The 26,460-nt window shown below is 37.2% G+C and overlaps 1 long non-coding RNA gene across 1 annotated transcript in view; it reads right to left on the bottom strand.

The window, feature by feature from the left end:
• LOC138988912 (uncharacterized) overlaps window positions 1-23,754 on the bottom strand; it is a 289,550-nt gene extending 265,796 nt beyond the window's left edge. The window contains exon 1 of the long non-coding RNA XR_011465171.1: window positions 23,648-23,754. This is a non-coding gene — a long non-coding RNA (uncharacterized lncRNA). The remainder of the gene's footprint in view (window positions 1-23,647) is intronic.
• Window positions 23,755-26,460: the final 2,706 nt, after the last annotated feature.

Here is a 26,460-nt window from a genome sequence, read left to right as displayed (position 1 = left end):
TGCTTCAGTCATATCTGACTCTGTGCGACCCCATAGATGGCAGCCCACCAGGCTCCCCCATCCCTGGGATTCTCCAGGCAAGAATACTGGAGTGGGTTGCCATTTCCTTCTCCAATGCATGAAAGTGAAAAGTGAAAGTGAAGTTGTTCAGTCGTGACCGACTCTTAGCAACCCCATGGACTGCAGCCTACCAGGCTCGTCCATCCATGGGATTTTCCAGGCAAGAGTACTGGAGTGGGTTGCCATTGCCTTCTCCCTCAAATAAACCTAGGTAGTATCTAATCATAGTTTAAGAAAACTAAAGAGGAGCAGATCATTAGGAATTAAATCAGCACTTAAAAAGAATATGGTCTCCCAATCAGTTTATGGACTTCTACCACCAAACCGGCTCCTCTCCACACAATCTAGAATTCATCTAAACTTTCAATATGCTTAACTGAAAAGATAAGAGATCTGGATTAGAAAACAGCTGACCTGAGCTGAAAACCAGATGCCTGCAACTCAGCTGAAATTTCTGGGAGAGATAAATTATGAACAAAGATAACATTTTAGAAACTCTGGTGTCAGTGAGCTAATGGGCAGCTCCAGACAAAGACTAGAGAAGAAAAACATTATTATTTGAGGATGGTAATAGAAGTAATTATCTGTTTGCCCGGAAAAAAAAAAAAAAAGCAATAAAAGGCTATGATGAATCCATAGAATCAGTCAACAAAAGAAATTTTCTAGAAATATTTGACCTAATTACAACTGAGGGTTTGTTGGCTGTTTTCACAAATGTCTTAAGGATGTAACACTCACCACAAAATGAGCTATACATCAATAGGTCATGCAATGCAAAACTCAGACCCAAAAGAGCCTACAGACTGCGGACAAAGAACAAATGAAGCACTGGAAATGAAATGAGCAAATTAGCCATACAGAAATAAAGACACATTGAAGAAAGAAGATTTAGAGAAAGAATCTGAGGCTCTGATTGTGCAAAACTGTAAATGTAATATAGTAAACGCAAAACCAAAGAAGAGTATTCAGTAAAGGGATATTTTAACTCTAAATTTAGATTATCAGCTTCATCATGCAATTATCTCTGATTTATGTAGCATGGATACAGACAGAAAAAGAAAAAGGGATTAAAACTATTGAAGTATAATTAGCGGAGGATATTATTCCTGACCCCAGTGGATTATTTTAACTTAATTGACAATTATTTAAGAACCTAAATATTTGACAATGTATAATTACATTTAGGGCTTCCCTGGTTGCTCAGATTGTAAAGAATCCACCTGTAACGCTGGAGACCTGGGTTTGAACTCTGTGTTGGGAATATCCCCCAGAGAAGGGCACAGCAACCCACTCCAGTATTCTTCCCTGGAGAATCCCTATGGACAGAGGAGCCTGGCGGGCTGCAGTCCATGAGGTCACAAAGAGTTGGACATAACTGAGCAACTAAGCACGGCAGAATTAATTTAAGACATGATTTGCGGCAGGGACAATTATTCCAAAAACATTTAAGCACAAACACATACTTAAGCACAAAAAATGGTTTGTGCTTATACATTTTTAGGCAACAAAACATATTTAAGCTAATCAGAATTTTCCTTTAGTGAATGCACCTTTCTGGGAAGTCTCAGATACTGAAAACCCCCAAACATCTGTTTTTCCTGACACTGTTCTTGGGTTGCTGAATGTTGTTTGAGAAAATCACATTACCTTCTAAGTTGGTTCCCTTACAAATTTGCAATTTCAAAACTCAACCTGTTCTTTAATGCTGCTTAAGAATTACTCACATATCTGTTTTTTGCTCTAATGAAGTCCTTGTCTTTTATTTCTCCAAATTTTACTATCCTTCTTCAGTTCTGTTCAATTTATCTTTTTCTGTGCTCCTCTCCATTCCTCATGATAATTTAGCTTTCTACTTCCTAGCCATAAACTGCTGTAATACTCCCTCAAATGTCCCTTATCTGTGTCTATATTTCTGCCTGTCATTTGCCTTCCTTCCTGTCTTAGAAGGGCAAAGGGAGTGGTGGTAATCCTTTCTGCTATTCAAATTCTACACTTCAGTTGTGCATTGGAATATATTCTCTCTTAACTCCATCAAACATTACTTGGCCAACTGTTCTTCACTTTCTCTCCCTCATTTTCTTCTTCCCTTTTCTCTTAAGTTGAAATCTTCTAAGAAAACATTGGATTTTTCCACTAAAACAAGCCACCATCCTTTTCTCTTCTCTTTACAACCAGACTTTGAAGTCTTTATCTAAAGCAGAATGTCTCCATCTGGGAACTCCTACATTTTGGCCAGAGAATTTTTGCTGTGTGATCTGTCCTGTGCACTGTAGGGTGTTTAGCATCCTTAACTTCCACCTACCAGCTAGATGACAGTAGCACTTCCCTAGTTGTGACAATCAAAAATGTCTCCAGATATTGCCAAAGGTCTGCTGAAGGGAAAATCATCTCTAGTTGAGAATTCCTGCTGTAAAGCTCCCATCTCCAAGTAATTGTGACCCAATTGCTTTTTCAGCTCAGTAAAATATGACTTCTGTTCTGACAACTGTATGCAAATGACTCAATTGCAGAACAGCAATATCCAAATGACCAAATCCAATGGTCTACCTGCAGTCTCATTGTCTGGACATTTGACTTTGTCAGTGGTTTCTTCTTATTGAAACTTCCTTCTTCAGTGGCTTCCTTGACCACTCTCCAAGGTGTTCTTCAGTCTCTCTTGCTGGTTCTTCTTCTTCTACCCTACTTTTAAACTCCACAATTCTAACCCTTCCTTGAAAGTGTAGGTCTACTTTCATGACTCCAACTAACTAAATGCATATAGGCCAGTGACTCCACAAACTTAAACTCTAAGAGATTTATCCTGAACTCTAGACACACACTGATAGCAATCAAGGCATTTATTTCTAGTTGAATCCCCAAAACACCTGAAAACTCAGAAAGTACAATGGACTTCTCAGATACATATTCTAAAGTCAAGTCTTGTTCACTAGATCTGTTTAGTGGACCACCATCCAACAGTCAACTGTTACCTAACTCTACAGTCAGTGTCAACTCTTCTGCCATTCTGAATTCCTAAATCTGTCAGTTACCAAATCCCTTGCATTCCAGTTCTGAAATCTCTTTAACTGATTTTTCCTTTTCATTCCTATAGACTTTACACTGATCAAATAATATTCCACTTTTACATGGACTCATGGCTTTAAACTTGCCTCTGATCCATCCTGTTCATTGTCAGTATCTTTTTAAAATACATACCTGATTTTTCTATGTCCATGTTTATAAAGATCTCAGTGTTTCTCATTGCTTATAGCTGTATTTCCCAAATAATGGTACTCTTAAATTTTAGTGGTACCTAAGATGTTTTATGTGATGTGCACTTTCTTGTTTCTATTATTTTAAAACTTAAAAGCTTTTGCACAATGAAGGAAACTATAAGCAAAGTGAAAAGACAGCCTTCAGGATGGGAGAAAATAATAGCAAACGAAGCAACTGAGAAAGAATTAATCTCAAAACTATACAAGTAACTCCTACAACTCAATTCCAGAAAAATAAACAACCCAATCAAAAAAAATGGACCAAAGAACTAAACAGACATTTCTCCAAAGAAGACATACAGATGGCTAACAAACACATGAAAAGATGCTCAGCATCACTTATTATCAGAGAAATGCAAATCAAAACCACAATGAGGTACCATCTCATGCTGGTCAGAATGGCTGCTATCCAAAAATCTACAAACAATAAATGCTGGAGAGGGTGTGGAGAACAGAGAACCCTCTTATATTGTTGGTAGGAATGTAAACTAGTACAGCCACTATGGAAAACAGTGTGGAGATTCCTTAAAAAATTGGAAATAGAACTGCCTTATGACCCAGCAATCCCACTGCTGGGCATACATACCGAGGAAACCAGAATTGAAAGAGACACGTGTACCCCAATGTTCACTGCAGCACTGTTTATAATATCCAGGACATGGAAGCAACCTAGATGTCCATCAGGAGATGAATGGATAAGAAAGCTGTGGTACATATACACAATGGAATATTACTCAGCCATTAAAAAGAATACATTTGAATCAGTTCTAACGAGGCAGATGAAACTAGAGCCTATTATAGAGAGTTAAGTAAGCCAAAAAGAAAAACACCAATACAGTATACTAATGCATATATATGGAATTTATAAAGATGGTAATGATAACCCTATATGCAAGATAGCAAAAGAGACACAGATGTATAGAACAGTCTTTTGGACTCTATGGGAGAAGGCGAGGGTGGGATGATCTGAGAGAAGAGCATTGATACAAGTATATTATCATATATGAAACAGATTGCCAGTCCAGGTTTGATGCATGAGACAGGGTGCTCAGGGCTGGTGCACTGGAATGACCCAGAGGGATGGGATGGGGAGGGATGTGGGAGGGGGGTTCAGGATGGGGAACACATGTAAACCCATGGCTGATTCATATCAATGTATGGCAAAAATCACTACAATATTGTAAAGTAATTAGCCTCCAATTAAAATAAATAAATTTTTAAAAATATAAATAAATAATATAGTTTTACGCTTATTGCAATTTGTATTAGGAAAAAAAAATATAGCTAGTATATCAAATTTGTGATTTCACAGACAGCACTGAGAATGGAGCTAAGTAAAAACACTGAATCTATTTAATATCACTCTGGGGAAAAAATACCAAGTAAATAATAGAATTTAGTGGTGGCAAAACTTATGCAGGTTGCGTCTAAGTTTCTAAAGGAAGGACCTACTAGATAAAATGGTAATTACGAGCTTACTAAGATAAAATCTAAAGTCCTTAGTAGGTCTGAAAGTTGCTTCCATAATCAGATCCAATGTGCTAATTGTGACTTTCCCACAATCCCCAATCTCCACTCTATGTGCAAGTCACACAAGAACTGTCTATTACTGAACCTGAGATGTAATTTTATGCCTTCATGTCTTGTTCTTGCTGTTATCTCTGTCTGGACTGGCACTGTGGCAGTTCCAATGGATTGCTTCTCTTTGTGTCCATTCCAATAGTTTATTGGAAGAGGAAATTAAGAGGATGTGACCTTGCTTGACCCCTGAGCACAACCTGGGCAACAGGAGGCCCCTTATTTCTTCCCCTGTCCTTGGAAAGTACACTCTGCCTATTGTTTCCACAGTGGGAACCTTTTTCAAGGATATAGACTTGAGAAAGCAACATGTTATTGAGACTAGGTGATATAGATACATGACTGAACCCCATTAAGGACTCTATATAAACTTTTAAGATTCTGGTGGGTGGGTGTGGAGATCTATTCGTCTTACAGTTGGCAAGACAAGTCTTGTATATAAGTTCTCTTTCTTATTAAAATTCCCACCTGCCAGTCTGGAATAACTTGTCTTCTTCAGTTTCTTCTCAACCTCTGTGTTCAGGGGTCAATTTCAGATTTTACTCAGGAAACTCCAGAGGTCGAAACTAACTTATCTTTTTAGTGTGCCTTTCAGTATGGCAAGTCTAGAGCATTTTTTTTCCAGATTCTCTTGCAGCTGGAGTTCCAGTTGTAGGTTAGGATCCACCAATCAGAAACACATACATGAGATTTCAGAATTGGAAAATTACTCCTGTACTTCTGTTGCTTCTGTTCCTTCTGTAGCAGCACAGTCATGAGATTAGGGGTTTTATGAAGAAGCAGATGGCCTAGGAGCTCATGTGGGGCTGAGACATGGGGCAGGAGTCAGGTTTTTGTGGCAGGTTTATTGTAACAGAGGTGGAGTAGTTCCAGAGACAAGATGTCTGATGGGGGATTTGAAACTGTCTACTTTCTGGATCATTCTCTAGATTCTGAATGGTAACAAAGGTACTTGCTCTTCCATCAGAAACTCCCATGATATTGCTTTGAAAGTTGTTCCTAGAAACTAAACCTTGAGCCTGATCTTCCAGGCTATACAAGGTTTCTGCGAGTATTTTATTCTTTATATTGCATTCAAATTTGCTTGAACTATCTAGAACATTTTCTGCCATTGGACATTGAATGCTGACCAAAGAAGGTTTTGCTTCTAAACATTCTCTCCAACTTGATTTTTATCCCACATTTCTGCACTTTCTATATTTAATATTTATTACTTTGATAAGTAAGGAACTTTATGTGCCTGTACTATTTTAAAATATTTATTATATATGTGTGCATGCCAAGTCGCTACAGTCATGTCTGACTCTGCAATCTTATGGACTGTAGTCCACCAGACTCTGTTCCTGGGATTCTGCAGGCAAGAATATCAGAGTGAGATGCCATGCCCATCTCCAGGGTATCTTCCCAACCCAGGGATAGAACCCACATCTCTTATGTCTCCTGCATTGGTTGCCAGGTTCTTCACCATTAGCACCACCTGGGAAGTCATATATATCAGTTCACTTAAGTAGCTCAGTCGTGTCCAACTCTTTGTGACCCCATGAATCGCAGCAAGCCAGGCCTCCCTGTCCATCACCAACTCCCAGAGTATAATCAGACTCATGTCCATCAAGTCAGTGATGCCATCCAGCCATCTCATCCTCTGTCGTCCCCTTCTCCTCCTGCCCCCAATCCCTCCCAGCATCAGAGTCCTTTCCAATGAGTCAACTCTTTGCATGAGGTGGCCAAAGTACTGGAGTTTCAGCTTTAGCATCATTCCTTCCAAAGAAATCCCAGGGCTGATCTCCTTCAGAATGGACTGGTTGGATCTCCTTGCAGTCCAAGGGACTCTCAAGAGTCTTCTCCAACACCACAGTTCAAAGGCATCAATTCTTCGGTGCTCAGCCTTCTTTACAGTCCAACTCGCACATCCATACATGACCACAGGAAAAACCATAGCCTTGACTAGACGGACCTTTGTTGGCAAAGTAATGTCTCTGCTTTTGAATATGCTATCTAGGTTGGTCATAACTTTCCTTCCAAGGAGTAAGCGTCTTTTAATTTCATGGCTGCAGTCACCATCTGCAGTGATTTTGGAGCCCCCAAAAATAAAGTCTGACACTGTTTCCACTGTTTCCCCATCTATTTCCCATGAAGTGATGGGACCAGATGCCATGATCTTCGTTTTCTGAATGTTGAGCTTTAAGCCAACTTTTTCACTCTCCACTTTCACTTTCATCAAGAGGCTTTTGAGTTCCTCTTCGCTTTCTGCCATAAGGGTGGTATCATCTGCATATCTGAGGTTATTGATATTTCTCCTGGCAATCTTGATTCCAACTTGTATTTCTTCCAGTCCAGCGTTTCTCATAATGTACTCTGCACATAAGTTAAATAAGCAGGGTGACAATATACAGCCTTGATGTACTGCTTTTTCTATTTGGAACCAGTCTGCTGTTCCATGTCCAGTTCTAACTGTTGCTTCCTGACCCACATACAAATTTCTCAAGAGGCAGATCAGGTGGTCTGGTATTCCCATCTCTTTCAGAATTTTCCACAGTTTATTGTGATCCACACAGTCAAAGGCTTTGGCATAGTCAATAAAGCAGAAATAGATGTTTTTCTGGAACTCTCTTGCTTTTTCCATGATCCAGCAGATGTTGGCAATTTGATCTCTGGTTCCTCTGCCTTTTCTAAAATCAGCTTGAACATCAGGAAGTTCACGGTTCACGTATTGCTGAAGCCTGGCTTGGAGAATTTTGAGCATTACTTTACTAGCGTGTGAGATGAGTGCAATTGTGCAGTAGTTTGAGCATTCTTTGGCATTGCCTTTCTTTGGGATTGGAATGAAAACTGACCTTTTCCAGTCCAGTAGCCACTGCTGAGTTTTCCAAATTTGCTGGCATATTGAGTGCAGCACTTTCACAGCATCATAGTTCAGGATTTGAAATAGCTCAACTGGAATTCCATCACCTCCACTAGCTTTGTTCATAGTGATGCTTTCTAAGGCCCACTTGACTTCACATTCCAGGATGTCTGGTTCTAGATGAGTGATCACACCATCGTGATTATCTGGGTCATGAAGATCTTTTTTGTATAGTTCTTCTTTGTATTCTTGCCACCCCTTCTTAATATTTTCTGCTTCTGTTAGGTCCATACCATTTCTGTCCTTTATTGTGCCCATCTTTGCATGAAATATTCCCTTGGTATCTCTAATTTTCTTGAAGAGATCTCTAATCTTTCCCATTCTGTTGTTTTCCTCTATTTCTTTGCATTGATTGCTGAAGAAGGCTTTCTTGTCTCTTCTTGCTATTCTTTGGATCTCTGCATTCAGATGCTTATATCTTTCCTTTGCTCCTTTGCTTTTTGATTCTCTTCTTTTCACAGCTATTTGTAAGGCCTTCCCAGACAGCCATTTTGCTTTTTTGCATTTCTTTTCCACGGGGATGGTCTTGATCCCTGTCTCCTGCACAATGTCACGAACCTCATTCCATTGTTCATCAGGCACTCTGTCTATCAGATCTAGGCCCTTAAATCTATTTCTCACTTCCACTGTATAATCATAAGGGATTTGATTTAGGTCATACCTGTATGGTCTAGTGGTTTTCCCTACTTTCTTCAATTTAAGTCTGAATTTGGCAATAAGGGGTTCATGATCTGAGCCACAGTCGGCTCCTGATCTTGTTTTTGCTGACTGTATAGAGCTTCTCCATCTTTTGCTGCAAAGAATATAATCAATCTGATTTCGGTGTTGACCATCTGGTGATGTCCATGTGTAGAGTCTTCTCTTGTGCTGTTGGAAGAGGATGTTTGTTATGATCAGTGCATTTTCTTGGCAAAACTCTATTAGTCTTTGCCCTGCTTCATTCCATATTCCAAGGCCAAATTTTCCTGTTACTCCAGGTGTTTCACATATAAATACATAAATATATGACTATATATATATATATATATATGTTCATTGACATTCTTAGAAAAAAAAAGTCCCTGCAGAAGGATCTAAAAATCTTCATAATAAAAAGTGTCAAATGTTTATATTTCTTTCACTGCATCTTTCATCAAAATTGTAGGTCATTCTGGAACCTCTGTTACAATGTTATACCACAGCTCTGGTTATTTTTAATCCATAATTCATTGATCAGTGGATGGTCTGTTATCTCCCACTTATTATCAAAGTATTTATTATGAACTCCCACCATCTTGAAAGAAGAAGTTGTATAAGAAACAAAAACTCTAGATGAGGTCCTTTCCTTCTTCCTAAGCCTCCCGCCCCCACCCCACCCCCGCCAATTAAACAGGAGCCCTTCTTGCCACAGTGAGCTTATATTTGCATTCAGAGAGAGCACAGAGTGAACTTCTTTCTTGGCACATTGTGTTGGTTATTTCAAAGTGTTTAAAAGAAGATGCTGTTATTTATTTATGTCAGGTTTTCAGTACAGTTCCACCAGGCACTGCCTGTTTGAGTTCTGCCTCTTTCTTGATGTTTTAATTCACTGCTAGCAGAGATGCGTTTCTTAGCAGCACCCAGGTTGAAAGGCTGACCTCAGCCTGAATGCTACTGTTAATCAGACTCCCTGGATTTGCCTAGAATTTTAATTTATTTCATCTATTTATGTATATGTTTGTTTATGTTTTCTCCTTACTTAGAAGTTAAATATGGCTGTGGCTACCTATCTCCATGGCTTAATAAGTCAAAATTCAAGCAATTGAAGTTTGTTTACTTACAAAATAGATCAATTTTCATCTGCCACAGTCTCCCTTGTTGTTTTAGATTCATTTAGTCATTCTATTGCTCTATTGTTCTATTACTCTAAGGCGAATAAAATGTAACATTAGTATCTAACATTAATTGAATATTTAATAAATTCTAGATGAATTATATGCAAAGAATCATTTAATTATTTTTAAAGTCCCAAGAGTTTTATCCTAATTTCACAGTTGAAGAAACTGAGGCTTAGAAAAGCTAAATAAGGCTTCTAATGAATATGAAAGATTCCCAGGTGCACAGCTACGAAGAACCTTGTTATTTCCAGGGCACACCACTCTGGGGGTAAATTAGTCTAGTTAAAACCTTAAGAAAAACCATAAACCTCTTGTTTTGACTCTATTCCACTGGTGGCTACTTCAGACTTGAGCAAAGCACTAACACCCACTTCTAAGAATTTCTGAGGGTTTCCTGTGTTCATTCTCCTTTGGGAAACTAGACAGTCCTTTTATTTCCTTTCTGTCTTGTTACTTCTGGTGCACTTCTGCTTACTATGCTTGGTGTTCTTTCTTACTAGTCTCTATTCTAGATGTAAGAGTACTGAATCTAGGAATATTCATTCTGCCAGCAGCAGTCTATGATAGAATCAGAGAATTGATAGGTCAGAGCCCAGAGCAGTGCCAGTTTTTTTTTTTTTAAATTTAAGGATAATTGCTTTACAGAATTTTGTGGTTTTCTGTCATACACCAACAAGAATCAGGCATTTGAACTGATATCAGAACCAGTGGTGAAAAGCAAGTCAAAGTGGATGGAGGCCCTAGTAGAAGACTAAATGATGGAATCATTTAGTGTGTGATTTGTGTGTGATTTGTATGTGATTTGTGTTTGATTGACAAGGCCAACACCATGGAGAAATTAACTGCAAGATCAGGGCCAACATCCATAGAATCAAAGCTGAGTCACTGAAGAACACCTTTATCTCAAACTCCCTTTGAAAGTCCTCATTTTCTCAATTAGCAGAATCTCAATGTCGACTCAGAGGATGTTCACAGAAACATCTTAGAACTGAAAAACAGCCTCAATGTTTCCCTTTTTGATAGAATAATGCCTGGCACATAGTAGACATTCAATAGATTTTAGTTGGAAGAAAGTTCATGCATTCTGAAATGGAAGTGCTCATCAAGGATGATTAAGTTAGACTTGAGAGAATGTGAACTGCATGGGACAAGCTCACTTGTTTTTCAGCCATTTTGATTTTAGAAGTGCTTCTTTTGGCATTTCATTGCTATTTATGGCTGGCTGGAAAAGATTTATAAGTTTAGAAGGAGAAGGTGTGCATACCTCTGCACATGGAGACATGTAAGGGTTCCCCAGACATCAAATAATTCTAATGATGTTTTGATGAGTTAAGGGTAAGTGAATCAGAAATTTATTGATTCAGTTTCCTTTGTAATATACAAGGGTTTAAAATTCTGGGAAGAGCTCAGATACCAAGTTTAAAAAATAGGAAGCAAAAGTTGCCAAACTATGGTATAGTCGTTTTCTTCCTAATCTAAACTGAGGATGTCGATAAAACAAATGGCCAAATACATTTTTTTTTAAAGTTTGGTTTAACGTTAAAATAGTTGAACCTGGTTATTGATCCTGGGCATCTATCTCTGCTTCCATAACATGAAGTGACAAAAATGATAGCTAGTATTTTTTTCAGAATGTTAGTATCAGTCACACACTGTTCTAAATGCCTTGCATAGATTACCACATTGAAGTCTCAGGATAGTACTATAAAGTAGGTGCTCTTAATATCATCATTTTATAGGCTGGGCTACAGAGGCACAGGGCTATTAAAGGTTATCTCAGGTCACGCAGTTAACGATTAAAAAATCTAAGATTCAAACCCAGGTAGTCCCACTGCCATGAACTTCTAATTCCTTGAACTAGATATCCTCTAAGGTCCCTTCTAGGCTGATTTTTTGACTATTCATTCTCTTTCATTATGATGTTAGAAACACTTGAACCATATCCACATCTGTGGAGGGCCAACAGAGGGGGACAAGACACTTAAATAAACATGGGTCTATGGACTCACAGGATATGTGCCATTTTGGAAAAGGGTCTGGGCTAAGCTGAACTATGTTTTCCAGGTACTTCAGGAATCCCAATGGCTAGAACACAGTTTGCTGATGTGTCCTATGGTCTGAGAAAATGATCAACAAAAGGTTTGATACTATTTTGACTTAACTCTGTCTGGGATGGTGTGATATCCCTATTCAAATGCTCTGAACACCGCAGAGCACCGACCATTTCCACTAACTACAAGTTTGAATTTGTTAGCTTGACATATAGGTTTTAAACTCAGAAAAACATAATTGATCGAAAACATAATTTGATCTTCTTTGGGGATGTGGTATCAAGAGTTAAGGGAAGAATAAAGTTCAGTGATCAAAGAAAAACAAAAAATCAGAAAAAATTACCCAGAATAAGAGACTTTAACTAAATTCTGATAGAGCCATAAAGTAGAATATTTTTACCCATTAGTAATGTTTGTAAGTCCATGTTTCTCAAACTATGAATGTTCCTGATAAGATTCATGAAGAGAATAAAATACTGAACACAAATATGACTATAACAATGTAAAAAAGATGAATCAAGCATAAATAAAAGACTGGAAGGAAATTAACCAAAATATTAATCATGTTTGTCACTACATGGGAAAATTATACTTAATTTTTCTCTCTGTGAAGAATTTCTATTCTCCAAATATTTTATAATGAGCATGTATTTTTATTATCATCAAATAAAACCCAAGGTAAAAATATATAAACATTTTTAAAAGGCTCTCTAAAATTAACAAAATCTTTACTAATATATGCAATTCTTATGAAAGCCCTAATAATAGGATGACATCCAGCAGAAGAAATATATAAATGGTGGTATGAAAAAAAATCTGGAAAGAATAGTACATTATAAATCATATGATGTGGTTTCTTGGATTTGCTATTCACTAGCTCTGTAACCTTGAAAAATCATTTAACCTCTCTGAGCCTCAATTTCTTCATCAGTAGAGATAATAATATTTTCCCTATACCACTGAGAGTTGTTGAGAAGATTGAATGTGTATAGAAATGCTTTAGAAAAGTTAAAGTAACTACAATAGACACTATTCTTATTAACGAGTAAGAGTTAACTATTTCAATCTCTGTGAATAACACAAAGATTTCTATTTATATGTTCTTTTGTAACTCTGAATATTTACTTTTCCAAATTCCTTTGACCATTTGTGAACAGTTCTATTTGAGTATAATAAATAAAGGCTACAATTTACTAAGGTCTAATAGTGAAAGTGAAGTGAAGTCGCTCAGTCCTGTCTGACTCTTAGCGACCCCATGGCCTGCAGCCCATCAGGCTCCCCCGTCCCTGGGATTCCCCAGGCAGGAACACTGGAGTAGTCTAATAAGAGTGGTGTTAAAATGCAGAGTGGAGTGCATGTGACAAATGATGGAGGAGCATTGCTCCCCAATATCTTCATTGGAAATCCTGTTAGAATCATGGAGGAAGTTTTACAACTATTGAAAGAAAGAGATTTAGAAGACCCTCAGAGGCAGAACATGACACAGTGAGACAGGATTTCAGGAAAGGGGAATTATTAAACCGAAGAGCAAATGCCTTCTTTCCTTTCTTTTTCAAACCTGTCTTTACAACCACTATGAAAACAAATCATCACAATGTGATAAGCTTAGAGCTATAGCGGTATGTGCAAAGGGCTTTAGGAACATGGAGAAGGATGTATGTGCAAAGGGCTTTAGGAACATGGAGAAGGATGTATGTGCAAAGGGCTTTAGGAACATGGACAAGGATGTATGTGCAAAGGGCTTTAGGAACATGGAGAAGGATGTATGTGCAAAGGGCTTTAGGAACATGGACAAGGATGTATGTGCAAAGGGCTTTAGGAACATGGACAAGGATATATGTGCAAAGGGCTTTAGGAACATGGAGAAGGATGTATGTGCAAAGGGCTTTAGGAACATGGACAAGGATGTATGTGCAAAGGGCTTTAGGAACATGGACAAGGATGTATGTGCAAAGGGCTTTAGGAACATGGACAAGGATGTATGTGCAAAGGGCTTTAGGAACATGGACAAGGATGTATGTGCAAAGGGCTTTAGGAACATGGACAAGGATGCATCAGTTTCTCTAGGTAGGCTGGAGAAGACTTCATAAAGTAGGTGATGATGGAAGCAGTTGGATTATGTAGGATGTTATGTGAGGAAAGAGGGGAAAATATTCTGGGAAAAGGGAAAAGAAAGTGCAGTGACAGGGAAGTGCAAAGGAACATGGACAGTTGTTGAGACTATGCAATGTTTTCCTTGTCTGGAATTAGTTGGGAAAGAAGTGAGAGAAGAAGATAATAGCTGGGACCAGTGCAAAGTGCCTTATGGGCCTTTATGAAAAATGTTTACTTCAGTTTAAAGATAGTTACATGGTCATATTATATTAGGCTTTACAAAAGTTAACATTGGCAGCAAGGCAGTGAATGGACAATATGGGAAATTTTCTGATCAGCAGAGACCAGGCAGGGAGCTACTTTTTTGTAAGGGATGATAAAAGTCTGAAGGCAATAATGGCAAAATGGATTAAAAAGATTTAAAAGACAATTGGGAGGAAAATGACAATTGGGACTCTAAATGACTCACATTTAGAGTCATCACTATGTGCCAATAACCGTGTGATGAGCTTTACAAGGTGTATTTTATCCCTAGAACATTATGGACTAGGTATCATAATGATGACTATTTTATGAAATGTACTGGAGGTGGGGTATGGATCCATATGCCTAATTCTGGCATGGAGATGGGCTGCTGGAGAAAGATTGTGAAAAAATGGGAGCGGTCTAGGTGATTTCCTATGGTTCGAGATTGAGATGGTGAGTGGATAGAAAATGAATAATAGAGAATAAAAAAGGGGTATGTTTGAGGAGACTGATAATATTAGAACCAGTATGGGAATTCGTGAATATGCAGCTGGGTAGAGATTCTAAGAGGCAAGTGGAGAGTGGATATGTGTGCATATGTGCTCAGTTGCTCAGTTGTGTCTGACTCTTTGTGACCCATGGACTGTAGTCCACCAGGCTTCTCTGTCCATGGGATTTTCCAGGCAATACTGAAGTGGGTTGCCATTTGCTCCTCCAAAGGTTGGGTTGTATATAGTAAATGTTTAATTAATTCATTGGGAAGTCAAACTATTATTAAAAGAAAATGTCCATAAAAAGTCAGCTGTATTAATTGAGACAAAAAAAAAGGAAGGAAGGGAGAAAGAGAGGGGAGTGGGTGTGTGGGAGAAATATGAGGGAGGGATAGAGAGAGGAAAGAAGGAAGAAAAAAAGAGGGAAGAAAAGGAGGAGGGAGACAGTGAGGGAGGGAGGAAAAAAGGGAGGAATCTGCATGAAGGGAACCAGACCATCAACCTCAGAGAAGCAGAACCCTGGAATGATGTGCTCTCAACCTGCGCTGATGGCTACTGGACTATAAAGACACATTTTCTTTTCTTAAATCAGAAAAGAAGCCTAATGAAATGCAGACTCTTTTGTGCCTATGCCAGGGTGATCTGAGGTTGACAAAGAAAATGTCTTGCTAACCTCTGTGCTTAGTGCGGTCTCCAAAACCCTGAGATATTTGTTGTAATCCATTATTTTTCCCCACACAAAAAAACACTGCAGTTCCCTTTGAACTCTGTATTTGATCAGTTAATGAAGAAATCCAGTGTTTATTCTGAGACACAGCTAAAGCCACATCTTGACTTATTGACTGTTCTGGCTTTGATGGAGCAAATTACATACCATCTTAGAGGAGTCAGAATATGCTTCTTTGAGGACAGTTATCCCTCCACCTCATCTATTGATTCTTTAAAAAACCACAGTATCTAAAATAAAACAATGAAATCAGCGCTCATTTACATGGGTGAAGTATTTTAAACTCTGTGCACTCTTTCTGAGTAATATTCTCCAACATGAAAGCTATTAATCCTTTCTGAATTTTAACGAATCCAAACAGCCTCTCCATCAATTTCATGTGAGAAGGGCTGGTGAGGGCCACTTTACCACAAACTTTAATTTTATAATAGAGTTCTTCAGTTCAAATGGGCTTTTGACCTAGCTAATTTAATTGTCTTTGTTATTGATAGCTGCAGAGCTGTAAATAAACTTAAGTCTGAGAATGTGCTCCTGAGGTTTACTTTCTAAACAACATTCTGGATGACCCTCCAAGTGGTAAAATTACCTTTTGTTTCTTTGAGTGTATACTGTTTTTCATCATAACCAATGTAAGAGAGGGTGGTATAAAGTGTTTATTATGGCAGAATATGAGGCATCAAAATGCCTTCCTCCCTTAGAATCACACTCCCACCGGGATTATCCTGAGCTAACTCCATAACCACTTGGCCAAGGGGAAAAAAAAAAAAAAAAAAAAAAACACAGTTAAATAAATGAAAATATCCAGTTTGAACCAAGAGGGTGGATATAAATTGGCTTGGAGGGGAATGCTTTTTGATGAGGCAGGGTTAAAAAAGAGCATTTGGGAAGAGAAAGTTCCCTTTCTCCTCGTCATGTTTTGTGGAGGTCTGTTGAATCAATGGAGCTTCTGGAGTGTGGGACAACCTTAGGGGAAAACGGTGGCAGTGCCCAGGGGAAGGAGCAAAGATCAATGCCCAAGATTTTTACATTTCTTGAGGGTTGTTTCTTTGCGTGTATGTGTGTGTGTGTGTGTGTTGTTCAGTTTGTTTGTTTTAGTCTTTCCTGCAGAGAGCTGAAGCAATCCTGAAATATCATTATGCCAGGACTGGTTTGTTTTCCTTTCCTTCCTCTTTTTCTTCCTTCCTTCCCTTCTTCCCTGCTAACTTCAATCCCTGCTCCTCTTTCCCACATTGCCAACCACCAGGCAAGTGTAACTATTCAGATACACTTGATATGCATTCTTTAAATATATGTATATATATATATATATATATACACACACACACAACATGAATTTTATGTATTTTTAATGGATACAAATGGAATTATCCTCCACATCTCATTGTTACTTCCTTGCTTAACTCAGCATGGTTTTTTAAGATCCATGTGTGTTGCTATGGGTTCATCTAGTTGGTTGCTTCTAAGTACTCCATAGTATTTCACTGGGTGGATCCAATATGTTTTACTTATTCAGTCCCCAAGCTATAAGCAACTTGATTGACTCCAACTCCCTACTATCTAAAAAAATGCTACACTTAGATGTCCTTGTACATATTGTCCACTTTTCCTTCTGATATATATCCAGGAGGTATATTTGTAAGAAATACTACCTGATATTTGATTTACTTTGGCTAGAGTGGCTTACAGAAGAACTTAACCTGGCTGCATCTCAGTGGCAGTACACGATGGTTCCCATACTCCCACAGTTCCACTAGAAAGTGTTAGTTGCTTAATTGTGTCTGACTCTTTATGACCCCATGGACTGTATCCTGCCAGGCTCCTCTGTCCATGGAATTCACCAGGCAAGAATTCCGAAGCGGGCTGCCATTCCCTTCTCTGACCCAGGGATCAAACCTAGGTCTCCTACATTGTGGGCAGATTCTTTACTGTCTGAGCCATGAGGGAAGCTGCACAGTTCCATTAGTGCCTGACATTGTCCAAAATGGTAAACTCAGTGAGTCTAATTACTGATGAATCAGATTACCTCTTTGTCTGCTCAGTAGCCTTTTGAGTTTTTTCTTTTGTGAATGATCTGTTTATGTCTTCAGCACACTTTTGTATTTGGTTCTTATCTTTTTCTTGCTGATTTTTCAGGATTTAAAGAGAAAAATGATTCCATATAAAGAAATCTTATAAAGTAACTTCTTATAAAAATGTCTTATAAACTTTAAAATGTATAAATAACTTCTTCAAATCTGTTACATATTAATTTTGTTCCTAATGTTCTTTATTGAACTGGTATCTCTAACTTTAATGTGGTAAAATTTTAATTAATGAATGATTAATTAATCATTTTGCTTTTAAAATTATTCTATGTTATCTTCTATGATCTTTAAATTTTCTTTTGCATTTAAGTCACAATCATAAATCCTTAATCATAGAGTCCTATGTTAGCTTGAGAATATCTATTTTATTTATCTTTCTATCTGTCATCTATCAAGAGAGAGATGGCCAATTTTCTGGACAGTCCTTTTCCTATTAGTTTGTGGTACCATTTAATCATGCATTACATTTTTCTATATATGTGATTTTATCACTAAGCTCTCTATTCTGTTCCAGAAACCTATTTGCCTGTTCTTGCACCAGCGTATGAACAATTTTTACTCTGAAGACTTTATAATATGTTTTGACAGGACAAGTTTCCCCTTTACATTTTCAAAGATGGCTTTTCCCCCTTCCATTCACATTTAAATAAATCTTTATTAGATTGCTCAAAAAATATCAAGCTGACTTTTTTTTTTTTTTTGGAATTACATGCAACTTACAGATTCATTAGCATACCTAGTATATAATATTATTATCAAGTTGTCATATTCAGGAGTATGCAACATCTCCTTTTAATCAATTCTTCTATGTTCTTTAACAGAGATGCATGTATGTGTCTGCTCCCTCCCCACAGTGAACAGAGAGCTTGTGTACTCTTGATTAACTCTTAAAACCTTTTTTTTGTTTCTATTTTGAATGGTATTCTATTTTTGGTTTTATTTCCTGTTTGTCTTGATTCATTTGTTCCTCCTCCAACCCTCACCCCCTATCTTTTCCCTGGGTTTAGGCTTATGTCTGAAAAGACACACACACACACACACACACACACACACACACATCAGCATTCTCCCTTCATAGAAAGGTTAGTATTTTGTATGGTGGATCTAAAATACACTGAAATCCTCAATCTGGCTGAGGCTGAAACTTTAATACCTATGTCAAGTCCAGGATTAATAACAACAACATTCTTATTACTAGGGAGATTTGAACTTTCTTTTAGGGAGTTTAAAATGCTTTACAAATATCACCCCCTTAAAATCCCACAGCACTTCTAGGTGATAAGGATGTATGTAGATGGAATTGGTAAGATTCTGTCTTTATCTGTCATCCAAGGCCAAATCTTGACTTCATTTGATGTACCAACCAGTGAGACTCAAGGAGGAGCCCTATTACAGGGAAGACAACTTCCTGACTAGAAAAATCAACCTATGCACATGCTTCGAGATGGGCTCCCTACATAGGAACCAGTGGCTGAAGCCAGGCCAACATCCCTCTGAGAGAATACTCTGTTTTGCCTGTATTTGCCTTTTCCTCCCACTCTCTTTCCAGCCTATCCCTTCCCCTTTTCCCCAAATCCAAGAGATATAAAAAAAGTAGTCAAAGTTAATCCAAAACAAACTGCTAAATATATTTTATAAGCTTCCATGTACCACTTAAAATGCCAGACTACTAAACAGAAGACATCAAGTATATTCTCAAAGGCACTAACTAGAGGTGGAATGATTTTACTAGTCTTTAGACAAAAACTTGTGACTTCTATGCTTGTAAGTATTATTTTACTCTCTTGGGAAAATGAAAAGTTCTTTGCCCTCTCCTCTTCCTTCTCTTCCTTCTTGTGCTCCTAGTCTCTCTTTTCCTCTCTTTCTTAATAATGGGCTATTTAAAAATGAGGCAAAATAGCCAAAACATGTTGTAAATGAATAGACACATGCTGTGATCATTTTATCAGTGATATCCAAGGAGATTTATAAAAAAGATGAGAGGCAAATATTTCTTTAAACTTTTCCCAAGTAAAATTATAATTTAATGAAAATAAATGTATTAATTTTCTTTTTTCTTAGGACTTAAGACAGGGGCCTGGGATAAATTTAAATTGTTACAAAACTATTTTCACAAGTGCTTCTGGGATATTTTCTTCAGAAGAAGAAAACAAATATATTTTGATCACTTTGATCAAAAATCCAACTATAAAAATGATAATAATTCCCCCCATACAATAGTGCTGCTCTTACTACATTCTAGTATACAAATATTTACCCCTAGTGACTTTTCCAGATTTATAACAATTTAGTTTTGAGTATTCCTTAATCTTAAACCACCTGATTTGGGGATGATTAGAAAGAAGAAAGGATGAAAAGTAGGCGAGGTTTCCACAATGCAGAATTGGAAGATGTGGAAGAACTGAGGATGATTTTGCTTTTAGAATTATTACAGCTGCCTGCTTATATTGTGGGGAGTGAAATTATGGAAAAGGGGCAGATGGACAACCACCCCGATTCTGTGAAATTTCAATGTTCTCTGGCTTTAAGTTATGATGAACAGAGCAAATATTATAAATAGTACTGTCTTTGAGGACAGTACTTGAGAAATAAAAGTAAACTTATTAAAGAAAGATTGCATCTGTCTCTTTCCATCTCAGGTATAAGTTATTCTGTACCCTTGGGATGGGTTATAGAACCCCAGAGAAGACAGTCTATTATTTCAAACCTTAAAAAAGAAAGTATCAAAACTGGAGAAAAATTACACTGACATATTTTAATTCAAGTTTGAACACAGAAATGATTTAATCCACTGAATTGGTTGCTTAAAAACTCTAGAAGGGCTTGAGGAAGATTCTAGGCAAAGACTATAAGAATTAATTTGAAAGCAACACTGAAGAACTGATCTATGAAAAGAGCTGCTACCACTGACACAATAAGAAAGGTGAGGGATAAACAGGAAGTTCAGGAACAAGGAATCCATTGCCTCAGTTGCGGGCTCCCACCACACTCCTGCAATGATCTGAGCACCAGCAAGCTACTGAGAAAACAACTGGCTTCAGAGCCACAACAACACAGCCACAAGCCATGTCAATAGAATGGATATTCCATCAAACTCTCAATACTCATAAAATTATGGACTGGATACTTAGAGTGCTTCTTCTGTTGCTGAAAAACCCAATACCCACTAGCAAATGCCCCCCATATCATTTCTGCATGCCAGTTCTCTCATGGGTGAATCTGCTTGGTGGAAACCAAACAGTTGCAGGATTCAGGCTCTAAGGCAGTCTTGTAATAAGGCATAACACAAGGAAATTAGAACAGAGTTGAATGAGCTAATCTCTACCACATATACTCTATTCATATTATTTGCAAACAAGCAAAACAAATTTATGGGTATCTTATAAAAACTGTTGTGGCAAGAACTTGTAAAGTTACCAGTGGACAAAAACAGCAATAGAAAATTATAGTCCAAATTTGCATTAATTTTAGATGTATAAAATATCACTGGAGTATTCTTTATTTACTATTATTTTACTTGAGGTAAAATATTTTCAAAGTCATCATCAGTTCACTCACAACCTCAGTCCCCCTTATTTTATTTTTTTATAAGTTCTCATACTTTCATCTATAATTCCTTTATTGTCAGAATTGTCAGAGATATAATGGTCAAAGTTATAGAGGGAATATTCAGTAAGAATCATTTCTATTAGTACCGAGCCTTATACTTCTAGTAATATATCATCTTAAGATTGCCATTTTCATATTTACCTTTTTCCTACTTTTATGCTAATCAGTTAAGAGATATAGAAGATTGCTTCAGAATGTATTTTTTAAATGAAAAATGAAGGCCTAATTATAGAGAGACACATGATCATCTACATATTACACATGGCTTTAGAGAGATTAAAGCAGTGTAATATGGGCTAGAGAGTGAGGGATGTGGGGTGTGACTTCAGAGGATACCTGACCTGACAGGAGTACGGGTGGAGCATTTGGAGAGAGGGAAAGTCAACATTGTCCAGCCATGAGTGTAAGTTATACTGAAAACTGATTGGGAAGTGAGCCAAAAAAAATAACAAATAAACTCTGCTAATATCTATAGAACTTATTACCACTCCAGGGAGTCCACTCATCACTTGGGCAGAAGTTTTATGGGCTCTCAAATGAGGGCTTTCTTCAGATTAGAGGAAAGAAGCTCATCATTGCCACACAACTTTACTAAGCTCCACATCAACTGCCTTTTGAAAAAATTGTGCTCATTTTAAAGAGCCCAGAATATCCATATGCCTCAGATAATAGAGTGTGGATGGACCTGTAGTCAAGGAAGAGGTCGATTGCAAAGTAAATCTTAGTACTAGTACTATAGTGGCCCCAAACACCGAGGACACACTAGCTCATTACCCAGAATAGAGATGTTCACCTACATAATCTCCCTTGACCCTCACAATATTCCCAGGCAGAAGACACAGAAGCTATTACTTTCATCTAATAGATAAGACAATAATGCTCAGAGAGATTTTATAACTAACCAAGAGTAACACTGCTCATAAACAATAGAACACAGAACTGGAACCAATTTTTTCTGACTCCAAGGTCTGTGCTTTGTCAATGTACTGATTCTGTTGATGTATATCCATTATAAAGGGGGAGAGCAATGCAAACTGTATCACAAAGTTGAATTTAATCAAAGTGTTGTTTCTAATCACAGTAGATTGAATTTAGTAGGTAAATAGCCTTACTAAGAGGAATCGGATTTTTGAAACCTGAATTTAACTTGAGTAGAAATATATCCTGAAGCTATGTTATCATAAGAAAACAATTTTTTTTAGAAAATCATCAGTGTCAAAGCAGTGACTGATTTGGTCAGTTCAACTAAACTCCAGTTAATTACATGGAAAAAAAAATTAAAACTGGGGAAAGTTGCAGTCAAGATAGTCATTTGATATGAAATAAGATCAACAATCATTACATTTTTCCCCACTATTCCAATAATGATGTTGTTACAATATAGGGAAATAAATCTATACATATATAGGATCCTAATGTTTCTCATTACTTTATACATCATTTATTAAAATCTATGTATGTCTACACAAGGCTGAATTGTCAATCCTAATTTTCCTACCATCTCCTCTACCTCCTGTGCTAGAAAAATTAATTTAGATAATTTATTTGGTATTCATTTTCTTCTCTATTCATTCCATACAATTCGAAGCACTGGTAGGTGACAAGTACTGCATGACAGTAATAATGAAAATTTAATGGCATTTCTGCATCAGAGAGAAGCTGACCCTGAGAAACTGTGCTTGAACCAGAAGTCATCTGGTGTTTCTTTCTAGCTCTAGGCAAAAGCTCTCAGGGAATGCAAGAGAGAATCCTTAAACAAAGGCATCACTGATGACATTAGCTATAATAATAAGGAAAAATTTTTGATTGAGTGAAGGCAGAGTTTCCTCATGGTTAAGATACTGGTATCTAAAAAACTAGAAACAACCCAAATATCCAGCACTGGATGAATGAATAAACACAGTGAGGTATATCCATGGAATAGAATTGTACTTAGTAAAAAGGGCTGAACTGTTGATTTTTTCAACAACGTGGATGAATCTCAGTGCATTATACTACATGAAAGAAGCCAGACTCAAGAGCCTTCATGCTTCATTATTCCATTGATAGGACATTCTGGAAAAGTGAAAACTATAAAGAAAACAGACAGATCAGTGATTTCCAGGGACTGGGAAAAGGGGAGGGGACTGATTAGAAACGGGCATGCATAAGGAGATTAGGCAAAATGATAAAACTGTTCTACATCTTGAGTAGGTAGCAGTTACAAGGTTGGGTACATGTACCAAAACTCATAGAATTATAAACCAAACAAGGCCCTCTTACTGTATATAAATTATACTTAAAATATGATATTGGGTTCCAGAGTTTGATTTGTTGGGTTCAAATCAAATCCTACCTCAGGAATATGTTATTTGTATAACTTGGGCAAATTACTTGCTTATTCATGTTTTGTTTTTTTTTTTGGAGTCCTCATTTGTAATATAAAGAGCATAATAATACTGACCTTATTGCACTGTCATGAGGATTAAGTGAAGTAATCTATATGAATTGCCTAGAACAATGTTTGACATGGATTTACTTTCAACAAAGAGAAAATCATAAGCTTCTGCAGATAACAGCTGTATACTCACCACTGCTGCCTCTTATGTTATGCCTATCGTCCCTCCAGGACTTCTTCATATTCACACAAGTTTTTCCAGGACCACAGTTTATGCCCTGGACTTCCCCATTTGCCCCCAAGCGCCAGTAAGCCTACCGTGAGGACACCACCACTCCATCCTCCTTTTGCCAGTCACTGGTGCTTAGAATAGCTGGTTGCATGACACATTTTCTCTTAATGGCAGCCACACACTGTGCTTGTCAAGGCTAGAAAAAACAGATGACAGCACACAATTCAATCATCTCTCTGTTGATTTATTCATGATGACTGACTTTTGATATTTTTTCTTATCCAAAATATCAAAGAATGTCATTTATAAACAAAAAATAAGAAATGCTTGCAATAATATATGCAACTCCTTCTTTGTGATTCATTTCAAAGCACTACAGGTCCTGAAAACTCCTCTAGGCAGCCTTATTTGGTACTGCAAAGAGTTTAGATAGTTTGGAGGTCAAGAAAAAAAAAGGAAATTACTTTCTTCCAATATCAAAGCTAATGGTGAGGAACCATGGCATGGATCCTCTAAAACAATGGATAGGGCCCAAATTCTCTACATGGTACAGTGCTTTACTTTGGAAAGCATTATCATTTCTTTTTCCAACAGATTGCTTTTGTAATTATATTTTGCTTATGTCATTGCCATTACTTTGCATTCTCTGAGAACTCAACAAGGACAACTGAGGTGAGGAGGAAATAAAATGACCTAGAGATATACTAGACTCATCTTCTGGAGGTCAGAAACCTGAATGTACAATATTATTTCTTCAAGTTGATACCCTAACCAAAAGAAGACAGATAATAAGCCTTGGTCTTATGTTAAATGCAAATTATTCTGGAGAGGCAATATATTCAATCTTGTTAGTTGTTTACATCTTACTGAAAACAAGTTTATAACATGATTTGTTGATGAGGGTGAGGCTGGAGATGAGGAACAAATGAGAGGTTTGACAACTGTAGAGATTAAGGGTGATACACTTCTAAGGGCTGTACTGATATAAAAAGTAGACACTGGGGCTACTAAAGCCCAACTTTTCTTACTTAACAGTTATCAATTCTTGGATCATAAAGTGGCCTATTTTTTTTAATGTACTTGGAAGCTGATTGCACACTGCAATGCTTTTGAATTTATTTTCTACACAACTAAATGCTACTCCTTCTGATTCTGGATGCAAAAGCAAAGTGCTGGCATTCAGCTAGTCACATTAATGCAGTATAACCTTACTTGATGCTTTGGAGAGAATATGCACACATAGACTCTTTTATTTCTTTTATAAATAGAGCAAAGTTTCATTACACTCATATCTGTATTCTGTGCATGTGTACAGTATAGCTCACTTTCTGTAGCAGACTCAAAAGATAGCCAACAGCAATCTATCCCCCCTCATACAAGCATTCCTTTATATCCATCCAGAAATAGAGTATATTTTCCCTCCTCTTTATCTAGGTGGGAACTCTGATTTGTAACCAAAAGAGTGTGGTAAAAATGATATTTGGGACTTCTGAGGTCAGACCTTAAGATTAACAGTCCCTACTTCCTTCTCTTAGAAGTCAGTTGCCATGCAAAATCTCCAGACCACCATGCAAGAGACCACAATGCTGTGAGTAGCTGGTCACATGGACCATACTAGTGAATGAATCCCAGGAAGTAACCCTAGTTGACCTAACTACAAATAAAAGAACTACCCAGTTGAATATATCAACTAACAAAGCGAATAATAAATTGTTGTGGTTTTATCACAAAGTTTTGGAGTGATTTGTTATGCAGCAATAACTGAAACATTTAACTTCCCTATTTATTCACATATGCCATATATCAAAAGGATTAAAAAGAAGAAAGCCAATAAACTTGCATACCAATATAATGGATCCTTAAACAACATGGGTATGAACCTCATGGGTCTACTTACATGCAGTTTTTTGTTTTTTTTTTCAGTAGTAAATACTACAGTACTACATGATCTATGATCTGAGGTTGGCTGAATCATAGCTGTGGAACTGAGTGTATGTAGGAACTGTAAATGCACAGGAACTATAGATACAGAGATTCAACCATAAATTATACTCAAATTTTCAACTGCACAGAGGGTTGGCACCCCTAACCACCATGTTGTTCAAAGGTCAACAGTAATTAAGATGCATACAGGTTCATAAGTTATACTCTTCATTCTAGACTCCAAGTAACCAAAAGTTTTCAATTTATATTAATGCTTCCAGTTATAATTAAGCCATCATGATAGAGAATCTTTTTTTCTTTAAATTAAGAAATCAGTCTCCATATCCATTAGGTTTGGAAAAAGATCCCCTTCCAATGTGGTATTCCATTCTTATAATATAAGCTGAAGGCAGTAGTAAAATCAGAAATGCATGTAATTGAAAGGTATATCCATCTATTCATTCATATTGTTTTCCCTGATGAACATTTAAAAAAATTTATGGGCTTGTTTGAAAAATGTGAAAGAAAAAAAAATCAATGGAGTAACCATGATTTATAAAGGTGAAACCTTCATGTCATGAATATTTTATCAGAGAAATGTGTAAGCCATGAGATTTTATCTGAATGCATTCCTCAATCTGATGTGATAAATTCATAAATGGATTGACACCCATTATAATGGAAATGATCATTGGATACATAGAACAGCACAAGGGCTACAAAACAAACTTCATTTTCAGTAGGCTTCCAGGAGTCTGAGAAATAATTTGGATCAAAGGTGGTTAAATATCATCAGTGAGGAGAGGACAACAAGAAGAGGCAATGATTTTCTGCATGCTGCAGATCAACATCAAAATGAATCAAAATCCCAGTGTGTGGAAGAATTGGGCCAAATCTTCCCTCTTCTTCCTAGTACTGGATCAGATGCTTCCCTCCTTCAGAAACCATTTCAGTGAGGAACCTAGTCACCTTTAAT

The sequence above is a fragment of the Bos mutus genome, chromosome 8, assembly GCF_027580195.1.
Source record: "Bos mutus isolate GX-2022 chromosome 8, NWIPB_WYAK_1.1, whole genome shotgun sequence".
Lineage (NCBI taxonomy): Eukaryota > Metazoa > Chordata > Mammalia > Artiodactyla > Bovidae > Bos > Bos mutus.
This window is presented reverse-complemented; position numbering and strand designations above follow the sequence as displayed.